The sequence below is a fragment of the Myotis yumanensis genome, unplaced genomic scaffold (assembly GCF_028538775.1).
Source record: "Myotis yumanensis isolate MYYU_CA2020_CCGP unplaced genomic scaffold, mMyoYum1.0.hap1 SCAF_2, whole genome shotgun sequence".
NCBI lineage: Eukaryota > Metazoa > Chordata > Mammalia > Chiroptera > Vespertilionidae > Myotis > Myotis yumanensis.
Genome location: NW_027223753.1, coordinates 40,720,997 through 40,741,552, shown reverse-complemented (window position 1 = coordinate 40,741,552; position 20,556 = coordinate 40,720,997). Strand labels below are relative to the sequence as shown.

The 20,556-nt window shown below is 39.0% G+C and overlaps 1 protein-coding gene across 2 annotated transcripts in view; it reads left to right on the top strand.

Annotated features, from left to right (window-relative positions):
• Positions 1-20,556, top strand: part of DAB1 (DAB adaptor protein 1) — a 1,070,166-nt gene that overhangs the window by 384,475 nt on the left and 665,135 nt on the right. The window lies entirely within an intron of this gene.

The following is a 20,556-nucleotide window of genomic DNA, read 5'->3' as shown; positions in this document are numbered from 1 at the left end:
CTTGGAATACATAAAGCTTTTTAAAGTATCCATGTTGATACACACAAGCAATTGGCTCATTCTTATTGCTGAGTGGTATTCCATCATATAAAAGTCCCCATTGCTTTTTTAAATTCATCTCCCAGGTGATGGACATGTTTTATTTTTACTTAAAGTTACTATAAATATTCATGTCCAAGTCTTTGTGTGGACATATGTTTTCATTTCCCTCTGGTAAATACCTATGGCAGGATTGCTGGATCATCAGTTAAGTATATATTTAGCTTTATAAAAAACTTCTTAACATGTTTTCCAAAGTGACTGTAACATTTGCTTCCCACAAAATATATATGAAAATTTCACTTGCTCCATAGTCTGTCCATCACTTTATATTATTATTATTAGTTTTGCTGTTGTTAATTTAGCCATTCTAGTAGATGACAGGTGGTACCTAAGGGTGGTTTAATTATTATTTCTCTAATGACAAGTGATGCTGAGCATTTTTTCATGTGCTTATTTGCCATTGACATATCTTCTATGATCAAGTGTCTATTTCAATCTTTTCCCATTTGGAAAATTATGTTGCCTTCTTATTTCTGAATGGTAAGAAGTCTGTGTATTCTGGGTACAGATCTTTTAACAGATATGTGTTTTTGAAAATATTTTCTCCCACCTTGTGGTTTGTCTTTTATAGTCTTCACAGTTTTATGGGTTTTTTTAAGAACTGAAGTTTTTAATTTTGTTGAAGTTCAATTTATCATGTTTAATTAAAAAATTTATGGTTCATGTTGTGTCCTATATGAGTATTTTTTCCTAATCCCAAATTACAAAGATTCTGTCCTCAATTTTCTTCTAGAAGTTTTATAATTTTATATTTTTTATGTATATCTATAATTCATTTTGACTTCATTTTCTTATGTGGTGTGAGGGTTTTGTGTTTGTTCTTGTTGTTTTGTTTTTGCATAAGTGACTCTAAATGTTCTGGCACTGATTATTGAAAAGATTATACTTTCTCCATTAAATTACCATTGTACCCTGTCAAAAATGAATTGGCTATATATGTGCAGGCCTATATTTGGCCTCTCCATTCTATGCTATTGATGTATTTGTCTATCCTAATAATAATACCACCCTGTCTCGATTACTGTAGATCTATACTAAGTCCTGAAATCAGATAGGCTAAGTCTTCCAACTCTGTTCTTCTTTTTCAAAATTGCTTTAGACAGTCTAGTTCTTTATGTTTTTACATACATTTTATAATTAGCCTGCCAATTCCTTTTAAAAAGTTCCCACTGGAAATTTTATCAGAATTGCATTGAATCTATAGATTAATTTGGGGATAATTGACTTGTTAATAATATTGAATTTTCTAATTCATTTTCCCATTTATTTATTTATTTTTAATTCCCTCATCAATTATTTTTATGGTGGCAGCACACAAAATTGAATTAGTTAGATCTATCCCAAAGTGTTTCATGTTTGTTTTTTTAATGCTATTGTGGAGGATTCACTATTAAGAAAAACAGTAATGGTATTTTATCCATATGTTTCCCCCAGACTCCAGCCATGCCCGACAGAAGTTGAGGTGAGGGTTGTGCTATCAGGCTGAGCTACATCTGATAACTGGGATTGCCAATTAGGAGAAGCATCATAGTGTAATTTCAAGAGTCCAGATGCCTGGGTGTGAAGCCTCACTCTACCACTTACTAGCATTCTCTAGGGTTCAGTTTCTTCATCTATAAAATGGTCCCACATTGTACACCTCATGTAAAAATAGCTAAGTATCTTTGGGCAAGCTAGTTTCCAAAAGCCTTGACCTCCACATTTATTATTTAGGAATAATGACAGCATCAATAGAATTGTGTTAAAATTAAATTAAAATAAAGCTTTGGCAGCACAGAGACAGTGCCTTGCACATAATATGCCTTTATTAATATTAGCTGTTAATAGTATCTATATTAATACAGTATTTGACATATATTGACATTAACCAAATGATGACTATTTAAAAAATAGAGTACCTTCTGAACCATGAATACTAGTGTTGCAGAAAACCTTAGGGGACATTAAAAAATTGTAGAAGTGGCTGTTAGAATATTTACATGACGGCCAGACTGACTTATTGAATACTGATTGTTTCCGACCATTCTTGCCAAGTGGTTTTCTTTGATTGTCCACAGAACTACCCCTCCCCCTACACTGTCTCTACTCAATGTAGATGGTAACTAGAATCAATCTGCTTATTGTAATGACTTCTAGTTACATACGCCCAATTACCACTATCATTAAGCAAGCAGTAGCTGCCAATATTGAGTAGCGATGTGACTTCATGTGTTCAATACATTAGCTCCAAAGCATGACCTTCTTACCTGAAAAAATTAAAAAGCACCCAACATAATATTTTTTTGTCTTTAATCCTTCTCCTATTTTATTAAAAAAAAAACTTGGCCAATTTATTAATGTTGGGGGCGAGAGATAGGCAGGTTCTAGAAGATATAACTACTGATGGGCATTTTAGGTTACGGCATGCTTTTGGTATAAATGGTAGTATAATCTCTAGGGAAATTAGCCAGTTTGATCCTGTAAGCATCCTGGATAATATGGGAAATCATACATCACCAATATATAACAGGAAACAGTATATCAATATTTAAGCCATAGGTTTTTTGTGTTTTTTTTTATCTTTATTGTTGAGAGTCCCCTTCCACCCACCTCCCCCTGCCCCAGGCCTTCACCACCCTATTGTCTGTGTCCATGGGCAATGCATATGCCTAGCTCTGCAATGAAATTTATAAATCTGTATCTCCTTGGCCTAGTCATCTGCCCTATCCCTTCATGTTCTTTGTCTATAAAATATGGGCCCAGTGTAATGAGGGTGATTGGAGCTTAATGATTCCAATTTATCCTCTGGTTTTAAGAGGATTCTTTGCCTTCAAGCTTGTTGCCTTCTAGATGGAAGAAAAGGGGTCTACATGAAAAGGCAAATATTTATCCTAGACACTACTTGACTAACAGTGAGATTAGTAACCTCCAAGGTAGTAAAACTCTACATTATAGGGCTTATTAATTAAATTAACACTGCAGAATGTTTTCTCATCTGTAAAATAGGTTTAATTAGAATTGCTTTGCAGTATGTAGAATTAGTAAGTTAATGTTTTTCAAACTCCTAGAATATTGAAAGTATACGAAAGCGAATTGCTCTTCTCTATGGACCTATTGTCTATTTAAATTTCCTAAGATTTTGTATCTTGACATAATCAAGAAAACTGTGCCTTGAAGACACTTACATCATAAATCAGCCCAGAAATATAAAAGATCAAAATTAGTTTTACTATCATCAAGAGACCAAAGTGCCCATTATGTATAACATAATCAATTTGCCCAATTTAACCAGCACCAAATCATCTACTGCACTTTTTCTTTCTCAATACTTTTAACCAAAATCCAATAACCCAGCTTGATAATGATTCCATATCGGGACCTGGTAAAATGTTTAAGAATCCTATTGGCCTGTGCTTAAATCTCATCTCTGCTGTTTACACAATGTATGATTTAGGTATCAGTCTTATTTTCTGGGATCCTGTTTCTCCATCTGTAAAGTGGGAATGCACTCACGTTATATGTATTTTTGAGGTTTAAAACAGATTTTAGCCAAATGCAAGGCATAAAATAGCTCTCACAAAATAATGCCTGCTGTTAGATTTGCTTCACACCCCAGTGAAGTGGCAGTGGAGTTTCTGAAAGTTGCTCCCTTATCATATCTCATTCCTTTGGCTATAATATTGGATTCTTCAAATAGCTTAAATTGAAGTAATACAATTGAATGCCTTGTTTTAATCCTAACTATAGAGAATGGTTCTATTCAGGTGATAGGAAATTATTCAATTATAACAATAATTTAAAAGTATGAGATATATAATGAGGAAATTTGAAAAAAGTAATTAGGCAGCAAAAATGTATATATAATATGATCCCAAATATGTAAAATATGCATAGAAAGAGATATGCAGAAGATTTACTAGTAAAGTAGGTAGTAGTGGGAGTATGGTAATTTTTTTTCTTTTTCTACATTTCAAAATGTGCCAATTCTTATACCTTTTAAAATATGAGTAATTTTTTTCCCTTTCTATACTTCCCACTTTTCAAAATTTTCTATTTTTTAAATAATTAACACATATTAAATATAGAATAGGATAGAAAAACATATCTGTTTGACTACATAGTAAAGAATAAATCTGTATACATTAATTGTTAAAGGCGATTCAAGCTTAGTGAAGAATTCCTAAGACAATGCCCCTCTGACAGGACTGTGCTACTTAGTAAACAGTCTTAGTTTGATGAATATTTATCAAATTTTCTCATAATCTATTTCAATTATTTTTCTTGCTTTCCACTTTGCCACCTCCTTGGCATAACTGTATATTTAATTTAAGTGCCTATGCTGTGTACAGTTAAGAATGGCACAGGAGAGAAAACTGTTAAAAATGCATGAGAAATATAATTGGCCTGCTATTGACGCAGCGTGTGTCTATGTGTATGTGTGTGCGTGCGTGTGCATGTGTGTGTGTGTCTCTGTGTGTGTGTGTGTGTATTTTTTTTAATGGAAATTCTATATGTCCAGAGTCCTGATGGTTCAAGTTCTAGTTCTTGTAACAGAATACTCAATATGGAGCCTTTAGAGGGTTATCTGGCTGTATCCATTCCTCAAACCTAAAATCCATTTAATTAGATAGGACTTTTCTCTTTTATAATTTAAAACCTCATTCTCCTATCTCAGGATGAATCATTGTTCAGGTGAAGAGACCAGAACTGTCAGATAAGAATAGAAAACAGCTTCTGTGATCTCAGACCTCTCTGTTGTTGCTTTGTAATCCTCACCCAAGAATCTTTTTTTTCCATTGATTTCTAGAGAGAGTGGAAGGGAGGGAGGGAAAGGGGAAGAGAGAGTAATATTGACATGAGAGAGAATCATCAATTGGTTGCCTCCTGCACGTGCCCCTACCGGTGCTGAGGAACCTGAAACCTAAGTACATGCCCTTGACTGGGAGTGGAACCCAAAACCCTTGGGTCCAAAGGCTGACGCTCTAATCAGCCTGAGCAAACTGGCCAGGGCAGACCTCTCTCTTCTTGATGGGAATGGTACACATCATAGGTAAACTAGAGAGGGGAGATGTGCTGGGGAAACTGTCTATGGATAGAAAGTTTTCAGACTTAGCATTAATTTTTAACTTACGGAAGATTTTTCTTCGTTCCGCTCAGTAATGGTGGGAATCAGGAAAGCAATGAGAGAGCTAAGCATTCCAGGCAGAGGGATCAGCCATGACAAAAGCTCTGTGGTGAGAATGAGCACATTTATCATGAAATGACGGGCCAGCCTGACTGGGCCCATGTCTGACTTTTCAAGAAGGGTTTGAGATTCAGGCAGTCAGGGGAAATCTTATCTGTTTTCCCCCAAAATAGATGGCATATAGTATCTACTAAGTCAATACGAGTAAAATTAATTTAAATTTTATCAAATAGACCTTTAACATTTTAACACTTAAGAATTTTCATAAAGGAGATGGAATGATTTTGAAAAACCAGAGAATCAGATTTTATCATCACCCCTCCGCTTACAGATCAAAACAATCAAATGTCTTTGATAGCTATTGATGGCACTTAACCCATAACTTTAACCTCTAATGCACATGTGAAATGGTTCCTCCTGATGTGTCTCTCCAGGTTTACCTTGAACCACTGATCTCCTCTTTTATTTGTGCCAGTCAGGCTGGCCCGTCATTTCATGATAAATGTGCTCATTCTCACCACAGAGCTTTTGTCATGGCTGATCCCTCTGCCTGGAATGCTTAGCTCTCTCATTGCTTTCCTGATTCCTTCTTGCTCAGGTCTTAACTCCAGGGTGAGTTTCTCAGAGAAGACTTCCCTCGTGGCCAACTGTAACATTGTTTTCCTCATTCTCTGATTACATCACTCTTTTCTTTTCTTCATAGACTTTTTTACTATCTGAAATATCTTCTTTATTTGTTTGTTTTCATATATATCCTTACTAGAAGGTAAACTCAATGCAGATGGAGGGGGGGGGGGGCTTTTGTGGCCTTTACTATGGATTCCCTACCCCTTGGAGAATACTGTGGGGAGAGAGAGATGGAGAGTGGAAGGGAGGAACTTAGATCAGGCAGTCCTTACTACTGTCCTCTGTAGTAGGATCCGTAATCTCAAATTTAAAGATGAGTAAACTGAGGTCAGGAGAAATAATTTATCTATGTAGTGATCACAGCTGGTGAATGGAAAAACTGGGATTCTAAAGACAATCTTCTTTAATTCAAGCAAGGCTCTTTTAGTTATCTTAAAAGACATCCTGGAGCTTCTGTTTTAACCATGTTAGAATAACTGTTACCAGACTTATCTTTATACTGTGAACAACTGGAAAACCGGCAGCTCAGGAATGTGATTCCTGAGAAAAAAGAAAACAGCTGAGGTGAAAACTACACTGGCTCTTACTTTCCTGGAGGCACTAGCTGGATTATAGCAGAGAGAGGGGGAAATCAAGCATTATATGGCACACTCAGGAGTTGAGAAAATGATCAGAGTTCAGAGAGACTGAGGCATCTGAAAGTAGCAAGACAAGGTTTTAGAAAAGAGGTTGGGGAGGGGTAGGGAATGGGGAAGAGAGAACTCCCAAAACATGTATATGGGTCCTAATAAGACTGATTCTGAATAATAACCAGTGGATGCATAAGATAAAACTATACTTAGTTAGACAAGGATTATTAGGGAATATTGAGCCTAACAATTCCCAGAGCTCACAAAAGAGTTTGAGTTCTGAACAGCAAGAGTAAAGAGATTTCAACAAACATCCAAGCATGGTCACACCTTAGTGATTGGGCAAACCTAGCTGTACAGTAAAGGTGAATCTAGACTTGCCATAAAAAAGTAAAAGAACAAGCCTTGAAATGATCAAGCTGATCCACAAATAACAGCTGAAACAAATGTCAACATTCTTTAAAGAAAGACAGAAAATCTGGAAAGTAAATAACAAAATATATATAATGGCCAGTATCCAAAAAGAAGAAATAATTACAAACCATGTTAAGAAGTAGGAAAGTGTATTCTACAATTAAAAAGAATAAAGGCAGTAAATAGGGATAGACCCAAACACGGCAGACATGATGGAATCAGTAAACAAGGTTATAAAATCTTATATAATAAAATTCTAATATGCAAATCAATTGAAGAGCTGAATGACCAGTTACTATGATGTTCACTGACCACCAATGCAAGAGCTGCCTCCTGGTGGTCAGTGCACACCCACAGGGGGAGTGCTGCTCAGCCAGAAGCCAAGCTCATAGCTGGCAAGCGCAGCGGCAGGGCGCGGGCCTAATGTGGCAGATGGACATTCCCCAAGGGGTCCCAGACTGCAAAAGGGTGCGGGCTGGGCTTAGAAACCCTCCCGAGTGCACAAATTTTGTGCATCAGGCCTCTAGTAGCTATTATAAATATGCTATATGCAATATTGAGAAAAAATGAACCATATATAAAAAGGTCTCAAAGAGAACTTCTAGAGTTGAAAAAAACATAATATCTGAGATTTAATACCCTGAAAGAGTTTAACAGCAGATTAAATACTGAAAAAGAAACAAGAAGAGAATTTGAAGACATATCAATAAAAATAATACAAAAGGAAGCACAAGAGAAAAAAAGTTAAGAATTTTCTTAGTAGGAGTGGCAGTGGAGCAATATTCCATAATTTAACATATATGCAGTTGGAACCTCAGAAGAAGAGAAAGAGCAGAAAAACTATTTGAAGAAATAATGAATAAAAAAAAATTAAATTTAACTATAAACTGACAGATTAAAAAAACTAAATAAAAACCAATCAGGATAAACGAAAGTGGAACTCTGCTAGGGCACATCACAAGCACATTTCTAAGAACTGATGATAAAATAGAAATGGCAAAAGGGCTCATTAAATATAGAGGAACAAAAGTATGAAATTCCACTGATTTCTCCTCAAGAAGAATGAAATCCAGAACATAATGGAACATTTTTAACACACTTACAAATGAAACAAAACACATTAACCTAGAATTCTATAGCCATAGAAATACACTTCAAAAATTAAGGCATATTGAGGGTTTTCAGAAAGAGAAAGTCCAGAAAATATATTGCCAGAAGATCTGAACATAAGTAGTATGAAAGGAAATGTTCTAGGCAAAAGGAAAATTTTATCAGATGGAAACTTGGACACAAAATAATGAAGATAACCAGAAATGGTAAATAACAGTGACAGTTTTCCCATTTTAAATTTTTCATTAAAAGATAATAAACTTTTTCCCTAACCAGTTTGGCTCAGTGGATAGAGCGTCGGCCTGCGGACCGAGAGGTCCCAGGTTCGATTCCGGTCAAGGGCATGTACCTTGGTTGCGGGCACATCCCCAGTAGGAGGTGTGCAGGAGGCAGCTGATCAATGTTTCTAACTCTCTATCCCTCTCCTTCTCTGTAAAAAATAAAATATATTTTAAAAAAAAAAGATAATAAACTTTTAAAGCTACAATAACAATAATATATTTTGGAATTTGCAACATTTCTAGAAGTAAAACATATGAAAACAATATTAAAACAGATGAAAGAGGAAATGGAAATGTACTGTTGTAATATTCTCACATTATATGTGAAATGGTAAGCTGAAGTTACACTATGATAGGTTAAAGGCATTTATTTCAAACCCTATAACGTCAACTAAAATAAGGAACCATATAACTAATATGGCAATTGCAGAGATAAAATGGAATATAGAAAGATGCTGAATCCAAAAGAGCTTGAAAAGGAGAAAATACAGAACAAAGAATAGATGAAAACAAATACCATGGCAGTAGACTTTATTCAAACATATTGATTACTGCATTAAATATAACTAGTATAAACATGCAAATGAAAAGACAGAATATCACATTGGATTAAAAGCAAGACCTAGCTGTATGTTGTATACAAGAGCAAAAATTAGAGAATTAGAAAATAAACAATAAAGGAAATCAATTAAACCAAAAGCAGATTTGTGGAAAAGGTCAATATAATTTCAATAAACATTGAACTAAACTATTTAAGAAAAATTGGAAAGACATAAATTATTATATTAATAAGGAAAGAGGAGAAATTGCTATAGATATTACAGATTTTAAAAAGTCAATAGAAAAATCTTATGGACAACTTTATACCAATAAATTCAAAAACTTAGATACATGGGCAAGTTTCTTATAATTTAAAAATTAGCTAAATTCATAGAAGAAAAAATATAACTTGAATGGAATTAAAATTTAAATATTACATACATTTAGTTTATAATAATGGATTTTCTTCCAGGTAAAACTGCAGACCCAGAGGGCCTCACTAGCAAATTCTATCAAACATTTAAGGAAGATAATACTACTCTTACATGAAATTGTTCCAAATTTAGAGGAGACTGGCATTATTCTGAAACCAAACAATAAATGAAAAGAACAATGTATCATAGCCAAGTGAAGTTTATCTCCAGAACACAAAGCTGCTTTATACTTTGAAAATTAATCAATGTAGTTCATGATACAAAAGAATTAAAACAAAGGAGAAAAGACATATGGTAATCTCCATAGAGGCAAGAGAAGCATTTGACAAAATTCAATACTCATCCTATATAATAAAAGCCTAATATGCTAAGTGTTCAGTTATCTGATTGTCTGTTCAACCAATCAAAGCATAATATGCTAATGATATGTTAAGGCCACTCAACTGCTCACTAGACGTTCACTGACCACCAGGGGACAGATGCTCTGACCGGTAGGTTAGCTTACTGCTGGGGTCCAGCTGATCAGGACTAAATGAGATGGGCCGGACATGCCCGGGAGTCCTCCTGTGGTCCCTCCCCGGCCCCGATTGTGTACCGATGGGGTCCCTGGGCCCTCTTACAATCCGGGACTACTTGGGGGATATCAGAGAGCTGGTTTCAGCCTGATCCTGCAGGCCAGGCTGAGGGACCCCACTGGTGCACGAATTCGTGCACTGGGCCTCTGGTTTGTAATAAAACTCTCAGAAAACTAAGAAGAGAGCAGAACATACTCAAGCTGATAGAGGGCATCTATGAAAAGCCAGATCTAATGTCTTACTTAATGGGGAAAGACTGATACATTTCCTAAGATCAAGATCACTTTCATCACTTCTATTCAACACTGTACTGTAAGTACTGTAAGTGCTAGTTAGTTAAAGTAAGACAACAAAATAAAAGAGATGGGAAAGAAAGAAGTTTTTTAATGTCCACAGGTGTAGAAAAATCTTAAGCACTATATGAAAAAGCTGCTAGAATTAAGATGTGAATTTAAAAGGTTGCAACATACAAATACCATATACAAAAACTAATTGTATTTCCACCTATCAGCAATAAATAATAAAATGGATTTTTTGATACCATAGAAATAAATTTAACTATAGAAGTGAAGTGCCAGGCTTAGGTTATGGAAACTACAAAGCATTCCTGAAAGAAATATTAAGAATTAAATAAAAGGGATTTCACATGTTGCTGGATTAGAAAACTCCAGCAACATATTTTTAATATTTCTATTCTTCCCAAATTGACTCATTGATCCAGTGCAATCCCAGTGAAAATCACAACAGGCTTTTTATTCCCCTCAAATTGACAAACTGGATTCTAAAATGTATATGTAAATGCAAAAGGCCTAGAATAGCCAAAACAACTTTGGAAACAATGAATAAAGTTGGAGGATTTATAATACTTTATTTCAAGACTAATAATAAAACTATAGTAATTAACACAGAATAGAGTTGATATAAGCATATCATTCAATGGAACAGTACAGAGGTTCCAGAAATAGACTCCACACATACATGTTCAATTGATTTTCAACAGTTTCAAAACAATTCAATGGAGGAAAAGACTCTTTTTACCAAAGAGTGGCAGAATAGCCGAAACCGGTTTGGCTCGGTGGATAGAGCGTCGGGCTGCGGACTGAGAGGTCCCAGGTTCGATTCCGGTCAAGGGCATGTACCTGGGTTGCGGGCACATCCCTGGTGGGGGATGTGCAGGAGGCAGCTGATCGATGTTTCTCTCTCATCGATGTTTCTAACTCTCTCTATCTCTCTCCCTTCCTCTCTGTGAAAAATCAATAAAATATATTTAAAAAAAAAAAAGAGTGGCAGAATAACTGACTACTCATATGGAGAAAAAAGTACTAGATTTTAATCTTATACCACACAATAAATTCACTTGATATGGATAACAAACCCAAGTGGAATGGCTGAAACTATAAAACTTCTAAAAGAAAACATTTATGCAAATATTCATAACGTTGGAATGGATGAGCATTTTTAGGACACAAAACATGAGACATAAAAGAAAAAAAATAGGTCAAGTTTATTTCACCAAAATTAAAAATGTTCCTCTTGACAGGCACTGTTGAAATAAAAAACAAACAAACAATTTTTAGAGTGTGAAGAGCTATTTATAAAGTATACTAGAGGCCCGGTGCACAAAAATTTGTGCACTGGGGGGGGGGGGGGCCCTCAGCCCGGCCTGTGCCCTCTCGCAGTCTGGGACCCCTCAGGAGATAACAACCTGCTGGCTTAGGCCTACTCCTGGGTGGCAGAGGGCAGGCCCAATCCCTAGGTGCAGCCCCTGGTCGGGCTCAGAGCAGGGCTGATTGGGGAGTTAGGGCGCCACCCCCTGTCATGCACAGAGCAGGGCGGATTGGGAGGTTGCAATGCCACCCTCAGTCAAGCTCAGTGTGGGGCTGATTGGGGGGTTGGGGAGCCGCCCCCTGTCACACTCAAGGCAGGGTCGATGGGGAGGTTGCGGCGCCACCCCCTGTCATGCACAGAGCAGGGCCAATCAGAGGGTTGGGGCGCTTCCCCCTGTCACGCACAGAGCAGGGCCCATCAGGGGGTTGGGGAGCTCCCCCCTGTCACACACAGAGTAGGGCCGATAGGGGAGTTAGGGCACCGCCCCCTGTCACACTCAGGGCAGGGCCAATGGGGAGGTTATGGCTCTACCCCGGCACACACAGAGCAGGGCCCATGGGGCGGGGGGGGGGGGGGGAATTGGGGCGCCGCACCCTGTCACACACAGAGCAGGGCGGATAGGGAGGTTGTGCCCCACCCCCATCACACACAGAGCTGCAGGGCGATCAGGGGGTTTGGGCACTGCCCCCTGTCACTCTGATCCGGTGCCAGGAGGCCTTGAGGCTCCGCTGATCCTGGTGCTGGGAGGCATATTACCCTTTTACTATATAGGATAGAGGCCTGGGGGCCAGCTAGTTTGCCCTGAAGGGTGTCGTGGATCAGGGTAGGGGTCCCCACTGGGGTGCCTGGCCAGCCTGGATGAAGGGATGATGGCTGTTTGCAGCTGGTCACACACCCTTCAGGGTGGGGATCCCCACTGGGGTGCCTGGCCAGCCTGGATGAGGGGATGATGGCTGTTTGCAGCTGGTCACACACCCTTCAGGGTGGGAGTCCCCACTGGGGTGCCTGGCCAGTCTGGGTGAGGGGCTGAGGGCTGCTTTCAGGCTGGCAGTTGTTGACTGAAGCTCCCAACCACTCCTTTTTTTTCTCTTTTTTTAATTTTATTCTGGGCCAGCTTTAGCTCTGGCTCTAGCTCTGAAGCTTCGTATCTGGTTTGTTTGCCATTCTATAATCGAAACAATGTATAACTTCAGCTCTGAGATTCCGGCAGGCTGAAAGCTGGTTTCTGGGGTTTTGTTTAGCTTCTCATTTGCAACATAGTACATAGTTGCTTAGAGTTGCAACTCAGAGGCCGGCAAGTCAGGCGGGAAACGTTGCAGTCTGCAGTCCCTGGAGCAAGTAAGCCTCATGTTCGCTTCCAGCTGCCTGGCTGCCGGCCGCCATCTTGGCTGACAGTTAATTTGCATAAGGATATGCTGATGAGCCAATGGGAAGGGTAGCGATCGTACGCTAATTACCATGTTTCTCTTTTATTAGTGTAGATATCAGACTAATGTGTGCATGTATGTATACAACTCAATAACAAGAAGATAATGCAATGTAAAAGGAAGCAGAAGATTTGAACATTGGCTTCACCAAAGAAGATATGCAATTGGCCAATCAGTACATGAAAATGTGCCATATTGGTTCTCTAGGACCACTCTAAGTACTGTAAACTGGCTGACTGAAAACAACAGAAACTTATTCTCCAGTAGGTCTATAGGCTAGCAGTCTGAAATCTAGGTGTCAGCAGGACTGTGTTCCTTCTGAAAGCTCTAGGGAAGGATCTGTCCCATGCCGCTCTGCTAGCTTCTGGTGTTGCTGGCAATCATAAATTCATAGATGCCATTTCTGCCTCTGTCTTCACATAGCATTCTCCTCTGTGTATGCCATCCTGTTTCTATCTACACGACCTTCTTCTTCTAAGGACATCAGCCATTGAGTTTAGGACCCCCCATAACCAGTTTGACCTAATCTTGATTATATCTGCAAAGAACCTCTTACTAAATATGGTCACATTCACAAGTTCTGGGGTTAAGACTTCAACATATATTTTTTGGGGACACAATTCAACCCACAGGAGATGCCCAAAATCATCAGGGAATTGTAAATTAACACAAGAATGAGAATGCCTGCTAGATTGACTAAAAATCATTTTAAATCTGACAATACTAAGTGTTGACAACAAAGTAGAGCAAATAGAATTCTCATACATTACTGGTGGTTGGTAAAATGATACAACCATTTTGGAAAACAGCCAATTTTTATAAAGTTAAACACATGATCACCCTCAGCCCAGCAATTCCATCCCCAAATATTCATCTAAAAGAAATGAGAAGATATATCCATACAGAGGCCTACACTTGAATGTTCATAACAGTTTTATTCACAATAATCAGAACTTGCAAACATCCCCATTGCCCACTGACAACTGCATAAATAAATTGTCGTAAGTCCATACAATCAAATAACCAACAATAGCCCTGCAAATGTGACTCAGTGGTTGAGCATCGACCTATGAGCCAGGTGGTCATGGTTCAATTCCTGCTTAGGGCATATGCTCAAGTTGTGGGCTTGATCCCCAGTAGTGGGTGTGCAGGAGGCAGCTAACCAATAATTCTCTATCATCATTGATTTTTCTAGCTATCCCTCCTTTCCTCTCTGAAATCAATAAAAATTAAAAATAAAAAATAAATACCAACAATAAAAAAGGAATGAACCATTGATCTATATAGTAACTTGGATGCATCTCAAAATTAGTATGATGAGTTCAAGAAGTCAGAGACCAAACCTTACATACAGAATGATTACATTTATGTGAATTTCTAGAATAGAGAAAATATCCTGTAATGACAGGAATTAGATCAGTGCTTTCCTTGGGTGTGGAGTGGAGAGGGGAGATTCACTGAAGCCCATTGTGATGGAAATGTTCTGAATCTTGATTGCATTTGGTTGCAAGTATATAGGTTTGCATGTAAGGAGTATATGCATACATAATCATACATAAAATAGGTTCATTTTATTTCATGAAAATTATGCGTCATTAAAGCTGATTTTTAAAATATAACCACCTATTACTGGAGTAAAACCGCTCTGGGATAGCTACTTTTCCATAACTCTCACCTAAGCCAGGCAGAATGGAACTAAATGTTGTAACAACCACTGACATCCCATGCCCAGTCCTGCCATAAATGGTCAATCAGAGCACTTTCCTGTTGGGAGATGTTAGGATCTATGACATTGTGTTAATGTTTCTATTTCTATTTATTCAGTGGTTGCCAATTATGCTATTTAACAGATGTGGAAAATTACACCATCTTCTAAATTTTGCTGGTCTTATAGCTTTTATAAATTACAAACTCCTAATATAAACATGATTGTGGTATAATGGAAAGAGCTGGTTAGGCTTCAGTACTATTCAGCCTGTGGTTTAAATATATTGTTTTACTGATTTCAGAGAGGAAGGAGAAGGAGAGAGAGATAGACATATCAACGATGAGAGAGAGTTATTGATTGGCTGCCTCCTGCACATCCCTTACTGGGGAATCAAGCCTACAACAGGGCATGTGCCCTGACTGGAATTGCACCATGACCCTTTGGTTCATATGTCAATGCTCAACAACTGAGGCATGTGGGCTAGGCTAGCCTGTAGTTTAAATGCTGGCTTTGCAACTTACTAGCTGTGCACATTCAATCCTTTATTATATAAATGACTAGAGGCCCAGTGCACAAAAATTTGTGCACTCGGCAGAGGCGGGAGGCGGGTCCCTCAGACTGGCCTGTGCCCTCTCGCAGTCTGGGACCCCTCAGGAGATAACGACCTGCTGGCTTAGGCCTGCTCCCGGTTGGCATAGGGCAGGCCCAATCCCTAGGTGCAGCCCCTGGTCAGGCTCAGAGCAGGGCCAAATGGGGAGTTGGGGCACCGCCCCCTGTCATGCACAGAGCAGGGCGGATTGGGAGGTTGCGATGCCACCCTCAGTCATGCTCAGGGTACAGCCAATTGGGGGGTTGGGGCACCGCCCCCTGTCACACTCAAGGCAGGGTCGATGGGGAGGTTGCGGCACCACCCCCTGTCACGCACAGAGCAGGGCCGATCAGGGGGTTGGAGGCTGGCAGGTGACTGAAACTCCCAACCGCTCCTTTTTTTCTTTTTCTTTGTTTTTTATTCTGGGCCAGCTTTAGCTCTGAGGCCTCGGCTGCTGAAAACATTGATACAATGTTGTGGTCCAGGTGGCTGAAGCCCAGCTGACTGAAAGCCGGTTTTTAGGGGTTTCTTTAGCTTCTATATTTGCTACATAGTTGCTTAGAGTTGCAGCTGAGAGGCTGGCAAGTCAGGCGGGGAACGTTGGAGTCCGCAGTCACTGGAGCAAGCAAGCCTCCCTGTTGGCTTCAGTGCATGGCTGCTGGCCGCCATCTTGGCTGACAGTTAATTTTCATAAGGATACACTGATTAGCCAATGGGAAGGGTAGCAGTCGTACGCCAATTTCCATGTTTCTCTTTTATTAGTGTAGATGGTAATGTGTCAGGTATTCCCCCAGCCTTAGGCAATATGTATTAAAGGGATGTGCTCCTAACCTCATGGAGCTCACAGTCCCAGGCTTCAACTTACTCCCCCTCTCCAAACTTCTGGATTTTATCATCATTGCAGATGGGTTGTGATGCAATCTTCACAGGGTGGTTGTGAGGACTGAGATCACTGGGTAATCTACTTAGTGTTTATCAGATAATAAGGGCTTCCTGCTAATGTGCCTGTCTGTGTGTCTGTCCAATTACCTTACTGCCTCTCCTCTTCTTCCATCCTCTCATAGCTTACCTTTTCCTAACCTATTGTATCTTATCCATCCTGTATATCCTATTCTTTTCCATCATGACTTTTATTTCTGTCCCCTTCTATGCTACAGTAATACACTACAAAGTTTTCTTTTCTCAGCTAAAAAAAAGTTGTTTGCATTTTTTAATGAATCATTTAGCTCTTTTCCTCTTTATTTTATAATTAAACTTACATTGGATGGTGTTAAAAAACAGTTCCATCAACTGATTTTTGAGTCATCCAAAATTAAAGGGATTTTGGCAATACCCACCAATGACTCTTTTTTAATTTAATTTAATTTTTATTTATTAAGGTATTACATATGTGTCCTTATCCCCCCCATTGCCCCTCCACCCCCCCCCCACTCATGCCCTCACCCCCTGTTGTCTGTGTCCATTGGTTAGGCTTATATGCATGCATACAAGTCCTTTGGTTGATTTCTCCCCCTTACCCCCACCCTCCTCTACCTTCCCTCTGAGGTTTGATGGTCTGATCAGTGCTTCTCTGTCTCTGGATTTGTTTTTGTTTATCAGTTTATGTTGTTCATTATATTCCATAAATGAGTGAGATCATGTGATATTTATATTTCTCTGACTGGCTTATTTCACTTAGCATAATTCTCTCCAGTTCCATCCATGCTGTTGCAAAGGGTAAAAAATTCTTCTTTTTTACTGAAGCGTAGTATTCCATTGTGTAGATGTACCACTGTTTTTTAATCCACTCATCTGCTAATGGGCACTTAGGCTGTTTCCAGATTTCAGCTATGGTGAATTGTGCCTCTATGAACATAGGGGTGCATATATCCTTTCTGATTGGCGTTTCTAGTTTCTTGGAATATGTTCCTAGAACTGGGATAACTGGGTCAAATGCTAATTCCATTTTTACTTTTTTGAGGAAACTCCATATTGTTCTCCACAGTGGCTGCACCAGTCTGCATTCCCACCAGCAGTGCACGAGGATTCCTTTTTCTCCTCATCCTTGCCAACACTTGTAGTTTGTTGATTTGTTGATGATAGCCATTCTGACAGGTATGAGATTGTACCACATTGTCATTTTGATTTTCATCTCTCAGATGATTAGTGACTTGGAGCATGTTTTCATATGTCTCTTGGTCTTCCTTCTGTCTTCTTTCAAAAAGTATCTATTTAGGTCCATTGCCCATTTTTTGATTAGATTGTTTATCTTCCTTTTGTTAAGTTGTCTGAGTTCCCTGTAAATGTTGGAGATTAAACCCTTATGGGTGATAACATTGGCAAATATTTTCTCCCATGCAGTGGGCTTTCTTGTTGTTTTGTTGATAGTTTCTTTAGTTGTGCAAAAGCTTTTCCTTTTGATGAAGTCCCATTTGTTTATTTTCTCTTTAGTTTCTATTGCCCTAGTAGTGGTATCGGTGAAGAAATTGCTTTGGCATATGTCTGAGATTTTGCTGCCTGTAAATTCCTCTAGTATTTTTATGGTTTCCCATCTTAGGTTTAAGTCCTTTATCCATTTTGAGCTTATTTTTGTGTATGGTGTAAGTTGGTGGTCTAGTTTCATTTTTTGCATGTATCTGTCCAGTTTTTCCAACACCATTTATTGAAGAGAGTGTCTTGACTCTATTGTATATTCTTGCCTCCTTTGTCAAATATTAATTGAGCATAGTGGTTTGGGTTGATTTCTGGGTTCTCTATTCTATTCTATTTTTCTATATGTCTGTACTTGTGCCAGTACCAGGCTGCTTTGAGAACAGTGGCTTTGTAATACAGCTTGATATCTGGTATTGAGATCCCACTTACTTTGTTCTTATTTCTCAGGGTTTCTGCAGCTATCCGGGATCTTTTTTTATTCCAGATGAATTTTTGGAGAGTTCTTTTTAGGTCTGTGAAATATGCCATTGGTATTTTAATGTGGAGTGCATTGAATCTATAGATTGCTTTGGGTAGTATGGACATTTTAATGATAGTGACTCTACCAATCCATGAACATGAACACGATATGCTCTTCTATCTGTTTATGTCTTACTCTATCTCTTTTTTCAGTGTCCTATAGTTTTCCACGTACAGATTCTTTGAAAGGATAAACAAGATTGATGAACCTCTAGCCAGGCTCATCAAGAAGCAAAGAGAGAGGACCCCAAATAAACAAAATCAGAAATTAAAGGGGTGAAATAACAGCAGACCCCACAGATATACAAAGGATTGTTAAAAAAAAATACTATGAACAACTCTATTCCAACAAACTAGACAAGCTGGAGGAAATGAACATATTCCTAGTAAAATACAACCTTCCAAAACTCAATCAGGAAGAATCTAAAAATCTCAATAGACTGATAACTATGGAAGAAATTGAAGTAGTCATCAAACAGATTCCAGCAAACAAAAGCCGGGGCCAGATGGCTTCACAGGGGAGTTTTACCAAACATTCAAGGAAGAACTAAAACCTATCCTCCTCAGACTATTCCAAAAAATTTAAGAGGAAGGAACACTTCCAAGCTCATTCTATGAAGCCAGCATTACCCTAATACCAAAACCAGATAAAAACAACACAATGAAAGAGAACTACAGGCCAATATCCCTAATGAACATAGATGCCAAAATCCTCAACAAAGTTCTAGCAAATCGGATCCAGCAGTACATCAGAAAGATCATACACCATGACCAAGTAGGATTTATCCCAGGGATGCAAGGATGGTACAATATCTGCAAATCAATAAATGTGATATATCACATAAACAAATTGAGAGATAAAAATCCCAGCAATGACTCTTTATATTTGTGTGGCATTTTACCTTTTCAGAGCCTTTTTCTGTTTATTATCTCAACAATTCTGTGAGGTCAGTGAGGGGATTATTATGCCTGCTGTACAGATTAGTATATCAAGGTTTATCTACATTAAAAGTATATTTGGATCAGAGCTGGAATTTCAACCTGCTTGTGCTTGTCATCTGTTTATGTATTTAACCTAATTTGTTGAGTACTGATTGTATACTGGGCATGATGTGATATTGCCCTAAGAAGCCTATTGTCTGTGGGGGAGGGCATCTTGCATCAGGAGAGCAGTGACTTTAATACATGTGGTAGATACAGTGACGGGGCGTGGACAGTGTGTGGGATGAAGAGTTGTCATTGAGGAGCAAAGGGCCAGCCTTGCAGGGACTTAGGGAAAGAGAACTTCGATGTGTCACTTAATCAGAGTATCAAGGCTAGTTATGACTTCGCCATGCAAATGAGGAAGGGGAAAGGCCTTCCTAAAACACTCCAAAGCAAGAACCCTTAGGAGCTTATATTTCATCTCTGTCCTCATCAGTGCTGAGTTATTCTTCACTTTGACACGCCCTCTCCCCCGAGAAAAATGAAAACATCACAGAGAAGAAAGAGTTACAATCCAGGCACTCATCAATTGGGTCTCCTTGTCTGGATTAAAGGATGAAACAAGGGCTTGTTTTCATGCAGCTATTTCTTGGGCCACTCTCTCTCAGACCTGAGCCTTGCTCTGGATGGACCGAGCCAAAGCCAGTGCAGGGAGGCAGTGGGGGATGGACATGCGTTTCTTGATGAACAATCAAACCTCCTTGGAATATTCTTAAGCTTCCTGCATGTTTGATTAGTTCTTCTCAGTGACGAATGTAAGAAAGGAAGCACCTATTGAGAGGGCTTGCTCTCTGCATGGCCCAAGACTGGTCTGGTGTACTGTAGATCTTCGGAATAGGCAGGGCAGTCAGAATCATTCTAGGGTTTAAGGGAAAGCCTGGAACTGGATGTGCTTGGTCTTTGTGGTGGATGGGGACACAGGAGAACAGGAGAATCTGAGGTCTCTTTGTGACTGCTCCACAGGCCCTTTGACAACATTTTGTGTCAATTTTCCTCTCCATAGAAGGAGATGGAGATGTGTATAAGATTCTTTCATTCATTCATTCTCATAATAGCCCACAGATCACACACTGTGTATCAGGTCCTCTGGTAGGTGACAAGGGTATAGGATACAAGGAGGCATACGATACACGTGCCATACAGCTCCTACAGCAGCCCCTGATGAGAGGGGGTGGATAGACATAAAGGCTGTGGGTGTTTGAAGGATAATGTGAGCCCAGAGGAAGGGGCCCAAGGATTCTGGAAGACATGGCAGAGAACTGCATGGGGAATCGGGAAAGGGAGAAACCTGGTTGGTGGTGTGGATAAAGGGCTATTTGGATGGAGAAGAGAACTATTTCTTGAAGATCTTTAAATATTTTGGTGTGATATGTGATTTAAACCTTCGCTTCGAAGGCCTTTATGAAATATTAAGTAAAATCTATATTGTTTAT